The following is an 11,226-nucleotide window of genomic DNA, read 5'->3' as shown; positions in this document are numbered from 1 at the left end:
GAAGGAAGGAAGGAAGGAAGGAAGGAAGGAAGGAAGGAAGGAAGGAAGGAAGGAAAGAACGATGAGATGATGAGACCTTTCCTGGTCTCAGTGTGCACCAAATTGCTGTTGGCTTTGGTTTAGAAAAGAACACTGGTGCCAAAAGAAATATATTGATCTTTGACCTTGAAGGTGGAACTTTCCATGTCTTTATCTCCACCAGTGAAGACAGCATCTTTGAAGTCCAGTCCACAGTTGTGGTCTCTCACTTGGATGGAGAGAACTTTTATAACCATATATTTGGCTATTTCATTGCCAAATTCAAGCTCAAGCACAAGGATATTAATGAAAAAAGAGGGCCATCTGCCACCTCAGTATCACTTATAAATGTAGTACCTAGGCCCAGACCCAAGCCAATATTGAGATTGACTCCTTCTATGAAAGTATCAACTTCTTTACTTCTATCACCTGTGCCTGCTTTGAAGCTCTAAATACTCTTCTGTGGCACACTGGTCTGCTCAGAAAGACCCTGGGGGATAAATCTATGATATTGTCCTTGCATCCTTGAGATTCAGAAACTTCTATAGGACTCCTTCTGTAGCAAGGACCTGAACAAGAGCATCAAGTCTGATGAAACTGTTGCTTATGGTGCAGCTATACAGGCTGCCATCTTGCCTGAGGATACTTGTAAGAATGTTCAGGACTTCCTGCTATGGTATGGAAACAGGTGCCAGAGTTATAACTATCTATATCAAACACAGTACCTCTACCCTCACCAGCCAGATGCAGACCTTGGCCATTTACTCTGACAAACACCGTAGTATGTTCACCAAGTTTATGAAGATTAGAAAGCTATTAAAAACGACAACAACCTGCTTCACGAGTTAGAACTCATAGGCATCCCCTCTTTGCCCTCCAGAGCATTACTCAGAGTGACCTTTGACAATGAAGTAAATGGAAAAATGTATCTAGTAGTAAACACCTCCAGCTTAATGGTTGGGCACCCCATGGAAAGTTTACAGGAGGATATGAACAAGAATTTTATAACAGAGGAAGGCACAAATGCATTGCAATCTACAGTTGTGGAGGGACTGCCCCAAATGGTGAGGTCATAGATTCATTTAAGAATTGATGTAACAATTATAGTCTCTCCTATATAGACCTGGGTTGAATCCCAGATGAAAAGGAGGTTTAGAGATGCCTGTTAATCACTGCTGCTATCTGGGTGATTCCCAGGGATTCTCCTGGAATGGGTATAGAGATAGAGACAGGATGGCCAGCAGGTGTGCCCTCCCAACAAGACCACGCTGTTCAAAGTGATGTTCAGAGTGGGGGGAGGGCACTATGGGGAAGCAGGGGGGAAAATCTGGCACCATCCGCCTCTGCCACTGGGAAGCTGGTTTGGACAGTTTCCAAGACTGGAGGGGATGCACAGATGCCTTCAGACAATGATCATGCAACCCATTTCTCAGACAAGTCAAACTGGTCTATTCACCTTAGTCAATTTCCTTCCAGCCAATCATGTGCCAACTCAGGAATTTCAAGTCAACCTGTGGTCCTTTGTTTCTCCCAGACCAAGTCTTCAGGAGACTAAAGGGCTTTCTAAATGCCAGAAACGTGATTTCATCTTCATGATCCCTGCCAGTGAGGCCACAGAGCCTCGTGTACATACATTTTGGGAGAATGATTCAGTCTCTGTGAATAGCTTGCCATAAGGAAGGATTTCAGTAGAGAGGTGCACTTGACATATATCATGGCTACCTGCCAGCTGCACCACCCTCCACCTTTGTCCCTGTTCAGTTTTGTTCAAAGAAAAAAAGTCACCCAAAGGAAGAGAAAGATTCTGCTGCCAACACTGAAAGGGGTGGGGAGAGAGCTGCTCTTGGTTAAGGAACATCTGCAAGTTATAAAGCTCTCTCTTTCTTGCCTCATACAAGGGAAGGCCAGTCTGAAGGGCACTCCCAGAACTCAAAGACCCAAAGGAACTTACAGAAGATTCAGTCCTGATAAAAATTTCACTAATCACTTCCTTACTCTGTTGAAATGAAAATATTCCCTAGACAGGTTACATATTATATCAAGATCAGCCATTCACACTTGAGGAATTAGTTCATGACATCTGACCTGTAAGAAGGCATGGTACTGAATGGGGATGAGAGCAGGCTGAAGGAATTGAGTTGGAAAGGAGAGGCCAGAGAGGGGCCTGGGTAAAGGGCAATATGGGAGTAGATGATGCAAAGATAAAAGATTCGGGGATAGAAAGAGACTAATCCAACACCCTCATTTTATAGAGCAGGAGACTAAGGCCCAGAAAATTGAAGTTACTTGCCCAAGGTCACATAGGGACCAAGTGGCAGAGCCAGGGTTTAAACACAGGTCTTTCGATTCCAAATCAAGTGCTCTATCTACTACTCCACTTCGACTCTCAAAGATGGAGGATGAACAGAGAGTCCCATCTCTCTTGCAAGGAGCCAGACTATGAAATGCTTTGAATGTCAAGTAGAGGTGTTTCTGTCTTCTTGCAAAAGCAGTAAGGAACCCTTGAAACTTCTTGAGCCTATGCTTTAAGAATATTGATACGGCAACAGTATGGATATAGATTCTCAAGGAAAAAGAATGGAGTCAGAGACTCCAATTAGGAGGCTCTTGCAACTGCCTAGGCCAGAAGCTAGGAGTCTATCTAGAATTAAGGTCAACTATCTAATTCTAATAATATCCAGTAAGAGAGGGGAACCCCTCAGTGTCACATCCCCTGCACTACCATATTATGTCTTTGCTTTCTCATCCTTCTTACCTACCCTTTCCCATGCTGAGAACATCAGATTTCTTCTCGACTCCATTCTGTCTCAACTACCGCCTCCAGTCTCTTGACAGGCTCAGTTTCTTCTATCACATATGTCTTTACTGAGACCTTCTCTGTGCTCAGCTTGTGTTTAGCTAAGATGGGGTAGGATGGGAGTGGAGAAAGGAGGAACAGACTGGGAAAGGGCAATCAATAGTCTGGAGAAGGCAGAGAGGAAGCAAGAGCAGGGCCCTGCTCTTATGGACTTTATAGTCTTGGGCAGGAGGAGGGTAGAGACAAATTTGTGGCATATATTGTGCCATGTGCTAATTTAAAAAGCACCCAAATAGCTCCACGAGTTCACATTACCATATGCAAGAAGACAATAGAGAATTCTGTAATAGAGCTAGGGTTATTTCCTAGGCTTATCATTTCCCTGACCAGGGATTGAAGGATTATAGATTTAGAAGGAACCTTAGAGGTCATATAATCCATTTTTTTTTAAGATGAGGAAAAGACTTTGAATGATTTGCCCAAGGTTACACAGGGAGTAAATGGCACAGTCAGAGTTGACATCCACATCCTCTGACACTCCCAATTCCAAGCCTTTCCCATTCTCCCAAACTGAGGTCTGAGCTTCTTACTGAAGTGAGGATAAACAGCAATTTGGACACAGCCCAGAAACCAACAAACAGAAATCAAATCTTCCCCACTTTGGCTTTAAGGCAGCTCAGGAAATCTCTGATTTAAAGCTGGAATGGAACCGGGAGGCCATCTAGTTTAACCCCCTTATTTTACATTTGAGTAAACTGAAGTCCAAGGATGCTAACTGACTTACCCAAAGTCACATAACTAGTAAATGTCAAAGGCTCCCTCATAATCCCTCACAGTCCTTTAAAATATGATGCTTGTAAACACAATGTGATTGAGGCAGGATAGGAATCATTAACCTATTTTACAAGTCCCCAAACAGGGGATATGAGGTTGCTCCAGGTTTTGAAAGTAGTTAGTGACAGAGCCAGGACTCATACCCAGGTTTCCTGGCTCCCAACTTAGGGCTCTTTCCACATCATTGTGGTCTCAGGGGAAAAAATCTAAAGAGCATTTTCCTTTAGGGAGTTCTGGAAAGGAGTCAACTGAGCCCACATTGAACAGCAGTCCCCTAGGGAATTCCAAGTGTCTGAGTAAAGTAACACCATGTAAGGTTTGTATGTGCATCAGACAGATCAAGCCAGAGGTTGCTATACTCTTAGGATTTAGCAGACATGAGTCAATCTCTTAGCCACTGATGAAACCATTCTGCTATAGGAAATGTCTGGCTGACCATAGCAGCAGCTCAGGGACAGTCAAGGACACTCCCATTACCCTGCTTGCTGACCATGGAAGCTGGGATCTGTGGGAAGCAGCTCCATACTAGGTACTTCTTTGCAGGAGAGATAGTACTTCTGCTTATAAATGTTAGGGTTTTTCCCCCTTTTTTAAAAAACATGAATTTTTTTCAATTATAAAGCATTTATTTTTCTCTCTCATCCCTTGAACTTAAAAAAAAAGAAATCGCCAACAAACAACTATAATGTAAACAAATTATCAAGTGTAAATGTAATGTAAAATGTAAACAAACTATTACAAACAATGGACCTGGAAAACAGATATAGGAGAGATAATTTAATGATCATTGGACTACCTGAAAGCCATAACCAAAGAAAAAAAATGGGAGGTGGGGTGCCTATCCTATCTCAAGAAATCATGAAAGAAAACTGCTCAGATCTATTAGAACAGAGGGTGAAAGTTATTAATGACCTTTGGTCATTCCACTCAGGCTTTAATGCAGGTTTGACCCTGCTAAAAGATAAGTACACTTGTGTTTCCTGTTGCTTTCAAAAGCACACAAGTGTGCATTTATCACTGAATAGCTGTTGCTTAATCTTTCCATGAAATCAGCATGTTCTTGACATGAGGACAATTTTTCCTCCCAACAAGTTTCATTTTGCTAAACCACTGCTGGGCCTGCCAGAGTCATGTAGATGTGTCCACAGGATTTTCACCAAGTGTATAGTCAGAGACAGGCAGGCCAAACTTAGTAATAATGACCAAAAAAAAAAAAAAGGAACAAAGAAACAATTAAAGCTGAGCCAGTTACTGAGTCAAGACAACAATATTCCTGAATGCTTTTCTTCGGTGGGATGTGGTTTCTCTGATACAAACCCTCAGCTTTTCTGGTGTGGTAGAGGATGCAAATATGCTAATACAGCTATTTTTTTTTCCTGTACCTGAACTGACTTTGCTAATCTCATCTACTGATAATGACCTCCTCTTGTCTGGAGTGTCTCTATGATGATTCCATCCAATCCAATAAGCATCTATGGGGCTGGGGTGGGGGGAGCAGGGAGAGAGAAATTGGTACTTGGACTGGAATCTACTCCACAGACCTTCATGGAGATGGGGTGGGGAGGGGGTGGCATTCCAGGGAGTATGAGTAACACTGACCCTGTGCCCCATACCCTTTGCAAAGAATGTGATTTGGCCTTTTAGTAAAAGCTATGAGACTTCTAGTTGGTGCCCATGGGCTGCCTCCCTCTCTGTTTTATCCTCCTTCCTTTTCTCTGAAGCTATGGCTTGGGACTCAAGACTTTTCTCCCTTGGACTTCCCATGAAGTCTTTATGAGGCCAAATTCATTGCTCTTCCCTATGTTCTGCTGCTTCTGGTGCTACTGTATGAGGACATTTCCCTTAGTCAATCCCAAGTCCAACCAGGCAAGAATTTGAGGAATGTGTGTGACAAATATACCTTGCTCTCCCACATCCCCTACAACCCACAGCTGGGCTACTTTTCCATTAATAACCCATTCAGCATCTATCATCTATGAACTCATATCATGTCTTGCTGTTATATGTTTTGCATGGTTTTTTTTTCTGATTTTAGCTAACAAAATAATGCCCCATAATTGGTATGAAGATTTATTTGGCACCTTCTATTACTACCCCAGAATGACTACATATTACATAGTCAATAAAGTCTAGAAGAATAAAAGAAAGATAGCACAATGCTTTAAAAATGTTGTGCTATCATTTGATTTGTTATGAGGCAATGGCTCAGTGGATAAAGTGCTGGAACTGGAATCAGGAAGACCCAAGTTCAAATCCATCCTCAGGCACTTATTAGATGTATGACCCAAGGCAAGTCACTTAACCTCTATTTGCCTCAGTTTTCTCATCTGTGAAATGGAGGTAATAATAGCATCTACCTTCCAAGGTTGTTATGAGAGCAAAATGAGATATTTATAAAGTATTTTGCAAACTTGCAGGCACTATATAAATACTAGTTGTTGTTACAATTTGTTGACTGGGGAAAGGAGTGCTTCTATTATCTGGCAATGACTTTAAAATCTAAACCCTACTGATTTCAAATAAAAGAGGAATTTGAGAAACCCAGATGGCAAAGATAAAAGAAAAGCAGAAACAAGATGAAGAAAAAAGAAGGGTGGCTGTCAGCAGAAGGAATGATGGGGAAGAACAGATGGAGATAGTCAAAAAAGGATAAGGGATAAACACAGCCATGAAGAGAAAAGAATCTCAGTGGGTGTATTCAAGATAGACCCAATCTGTATTCCTCAAAACCTCTCATGAGTCAGGCATGACAATTATTACAAGACAGCTCTTTTCAAGGGTGGAGCATGTGTGGTGGAGTAGTCAGTTAAGCCTTAGCTCAGTAGAGAACTATATAGCCTGTGACATGGTATATTCAAAGAACAAAACTAGATGCATTATAGAAACCATTCTATAGTATGAAAGCTAAAATTTTTTCTAGAGAAAGGCAAAGGACAGACACATTGGAAAGCTGTGTTAGTCATAAAAGAGAAAATAAAGAAATATACATGACTTGAAAAGGGTGAGTACAGGGAACTGTCAAGGGATCAGTACTATATTGTTTCATTTACATTACATGACACTGGAGCTCAAAAAAAAAAAATAACTGGTAACATCCTTTACAGATTCCAGTGCTAGAGTCACCTCTGTACTAGACAAGGACCTCGAATCCTTTATCTGACTATTTTTTCCAGGCATCTCACAGACTTCTATCAGCTTACTTTGTATAGCATTCACCCTCTTCTTTCCTCAGAAATTCCCCAAGGAAACCTAACCTCCACAAATAAAATTGTACCACCCCTGCCAAGGTGCTGGGCCTGGGTCTTTATGACCTGGATCCAGTAGCTACATTTATCAATCTTCCTTCTTTCAAGGGAAGTTATTTTTTTTTCTCCAAATTAGCAACTGTTGATAGATCCAAAAAGAAACTCTGTGTAGGACATTAACATGCATTCTCAAACAGTTGCTTTTAAAATAACATTTAGATGGAGTTCCAAAGTCAAGAAGAATTAAAGAAGTCCAAAGGTGAAAAGGAGAAATAAGATGAAGAGAGTTATAGTTAATAGAAGTGGCTAAATGAACAATGAAAGTTATTAAATATTGATATATGCTGTATGTGACTGAAGAATACCTGCACTGACTTTAACAAGTGTTTCTAAGTAAACAGAGAGCAAGAAAGAGTTCACTTGTCTAATATAACACTGACAGATAATATTTTTGTAAGAAAATGTAGTTTATTGAGTTAAGTTATTTTCTGAAACTCCTAACCTTGAGGCTACCAAGTGAGATGCAACATTCAGAGCTTTGAACTATTTGATGAAAGGTAGTTGGCAAACCATGAAGCTATGTAATACTTTTGTGAATTTTTCTGAAAACACTTAGGAACACAGTCTATCCTTTGAACAGTTCTATGATGCAGATGAAACTTTTATTTAGCAATACTTAGCAAATGCTGCCTTAGCAGGTACCAATGAGCCAGATATACACAAATGTAACAAAACAAGGACAAGTGGATTGTACATTTATGTGAAGGTATCCAGAAGATAACTTTTTAGTGATGAGGAAATTTTTGGCAATCTAGAACTTTCAGGGAACTCACCCATTTATGGGTTACTTAAAGACAGAAGACTAACAAATGAAAGGACAAAGTTGTTTTTCTGATTGGTCCAATTTAATTCAATAAACATTCATTAAGTGTTAGACCTGGAGCAGCCAGGAAGACCTAAGTTCAAATATAGCCTCAGATACTAGCTGTGTGATCCTGGGCAAGTTACTTTTAACCTCTCCCTGCCTCAGTTTCCTCAACTATAAAATGAGGATGATAACAGGGTTGTTACGAAGATCAAATGAGATAATATTTGTAAAGCACTTAGCACAGTGCCTGGCACATAATAGGCACTTAATAAATGCTTTCCTCCCCCTTTCCCTATCCCCCCTCCCCTACTCAGTGGCAATACAATGGTTCCATCAGACATGTACCTTGAATGAAGGATAATGTCAGAGTAAAGGTTTTATCCCAGGATAACAAAGTTATTCTATTGCTAAATAATTATGATCACCTTGAAAAAAAAGTGTGAGAATGGGGGAAATTTCTAATCTTCAGTGTTATCTCACTCATTCACCTCATGAACCATGGTATTAAACATCTGAAATGTTATTCCAGAAGAAATTCAGGAACACTTGATCCATTTTGGATTATATAGGTTACATTCAGTTGAAGCTCTCCCAGGTAAAACTCATCACTCCTAATCTTGTTACTATACTGCTAACTCAAGACTTGATTCTCTCTCTCTCTCTCTCTCTCTCTCTCTCTCTCTCTCTCTCTCTCTGTGTGTGTGTGTGTGTGTGTATCTCTTTCTCTGTCTCTTTCTTTCTCTCTCTGTCTGTCTCTCTGTCTCTATGTCTGTGTCTATGTCTGTCTCTGTCTCTCTGTCTCTCTCTGTCTCTCTGTCTCTCTCTCTGACTCCTCTGATTGGAGGGCTGGAGGGTGGAATATCAAACACTTCCTAAAACTTTTCTTTATAGATGGAAGAAACTGGGCTCATCTCACTCCACTTTGCATCTTCTATTCTACTTGGTTTCAACTCCACAGAAAAAGATGCTCCACCCCACACTGGTACCACCTAGTGTTTCTTCCCCATCCTTCTTCACAGCTTTTCTGCCTCCTTTTGTGTGTTATTCCCCCCCCATTAGATTGCAAGCTCCTTGAAGGCAGGGATTTATCTTTCTTTTTTATCAATTGTATCCCCAGTGCTTAGCACAGTGCCTGGCACATGGTAGGCACTTAATAAGTATTTATTGGGTTGGATATAGGAATGCCAATCTCATAATATCAATGATGCAATATTTAAATGTTAACTGTGCTTGGAATTTTTTTCAAAATCAACTGTTAAATAAAATGTGAGGGGGAAAAGTATGACTGTGTGTTATATGAACACACATTTTAGAGCTGAAAGAGATCCTAGAAATTAGTCTGAATTTCTCATTTTACAAATAAGGAAACTGAGGCCTAGAGAGATTGAATTCTTGAGATTACATGGAGAATAAATAGTAGAACCCAGATTCAATCTGGTGCTCTTTCCACTATGTTAGTAGAAATGTTTTCTGGTGATCAGGAGAATGAGGATGATGACTAAAGAATTTCTAGGTTTCAGAGTAAGGCCTACCCAAACACCCTGGCACAAATTCTTGAAAGGGCAAGGGATACTATTCCTTTATACCCCATCGACAAAGTGCAGGTAATAAAAGGATAGGGGCATACTTCCAGTAAGAGTCCAAAGTTCTTCCGTAATATAGAAATCACAGATACTAATCCAAATGGCACTAACAAATTAGAAGATACAGATAATGACTCTGAAGATGATGATTTTATGGAAGATAAGAAGATCAATCAGAAAAAAAGCCACATGGTTCTGTCATTGGCTAAATTGATTCCCAGCACTTAGCATGGCACTTGGTACATAGTAAGTACTTAACAAATGTTTATTGATTAAAGGCACTTAGGCAATTTGGTGGCACCATAGATAGAGTGATAAATATGGAGGTAAGAAGATCTGAATTCAGATTTGACATCAGATATTTACTAGCTATGTGACCCTACAAAAGTTACTTAGCTCAATCAGCCTTGGTGTCCTCAGTTGTAAAATGGGAATAATTGTGAGTATCAAATGCATTTAGCATTTAGTACCTGGCACATTGTAGACACTTAATAAATGCTTGTTCCCTTCCCTAAAGGAAGGCAGACCCATTATACTACTCACGAAGCCAACCAATGACACAGGCTTCATTCATCCTTTTTGATAAAGAGACAAATAACATTAAGCTGATGTGAGGTACTTTTTCCAGAACACAAGTTCTAGACCATTCCTAGGGCCAGCATCCACCCAGTCTGAATTCCAGGATCTTTATCTGAATTAAAGTTCAGCCCAACCATAACTGTCCTAAATGATGACCTCAGAAAGAATTGAAATCTGTCCAATGGGCCCTGCCTGATGAGACAATAATATCTGATGAAGTTTGGAAAAATTTCCTTCCCAAAAGGAAAGAAATCAAATAAAGTTTCTTGTCATCTAAGAGACATAAACCATTCTCTCATCTCTGGGGACTGGGGCCCACAGTGATCCCTCTTAATTCTCTTTTATGTAATATCCTTGCCTCATCTTTCTTAAGGATCTCTCTAAGGCAACGTTTTGATCAACTGATATATTTCTAAATCTGCAGTGGGTTTTGCAACATCATTCTGGACCATCTTGAAACTGACCTGTTCACCCCCCTCTGTGAGTTCCATTTTCTTTTGTAAATTCTTTCCACCCACCCTCCTCAACATATGGTGCCACTGTCTGGTCACTGCCAGGTGCTAAGACAGTCTGACCTCAGTTTGGCCTATCTGGTCTGTTGTAGAGTCTGACATCCAGATTCCAGAATAACCCCTAGAGGGCAGTGTGACATTGGAGATGGAAAAGTGAGCTAATGGGGTCCCAAAGTCCTCTCCCTAGAGGAGGGTATAGTGGGATCAACCTCTAGGTCCTTCTGAACAAACAACAGATATGTCAAAACAAAATGTCACAGCAGCTGATGCTTGGTCTGGAAAGATCAAAACTATAATATCTCATATTCTCCAAGTATATCCTGTTTCTATTTACAAAATTCCTTCAAGAGACCAATGCCTCCCCACAGAGCCCTTGTCCAGAAGTAGAGACTTGGGTTTCAGTCCTGGCCCCTTGGCTGACTTGCTGAACGATCTGAGGCAAATCCTTTCACTTATCTTGATCTTAGTTTCTCTCTATAAGATGGTAGGTGTGGACTAGCTGATCTCCAATGTCCCTGACAATTCTAAGATTTAATGATCAAGGCAAAAGAAATTACTTCTTGCCCCAACTCCCTGTTAACCCCGTTAACAGTGGGAAGCAGATGCCTAGAGATTTGGCTCTGCTTCCTGCCTTCATGTCCCCCAAACTCTCCTCGGCTCCTCAAATACTAAGAATTCCATGGGGCATCAAAACTCACCCAGGTTCCAACAATCCAAATGAGACAGAACAAAGAAGTAGAGCACATAAGTTCCCTCCTACACTTGTCCTATTTCTCCCCATCTATCCTGT

At 40.7% G+C, this 11,226-nt stretch overlaps 1 pseudogene; it reads left to right on the top strand.

The window, feature by feature from the left end:
* The window catches only part of LOC114033521, a 48,195-nt pseudogene that overhangs the window by 385 nt on the left and 36,584 nt on the right, over window positions 1–11,226 (top strand).

This window comes from Vombatus ursinus, unplaced genomic scaffold (assembly GCF_900497805.2).
Source record: "Vombatus ursinus unplaced genomic scaffold, bare-nosed wombat genome assembly UNPS02007284.1, whole genome shotgun sequence".
NCBI lineage: Eukaryota > Metazoa > Chordata > Mammalia > Diprotodontia > Vombatidae > Vombatus > Vombatus ursinus.
The sequence above is the reverse complement of the archived record's forward strand: the minus strand, read 5'-3'. Positions and strand labels throughout refer to the sequence as shown.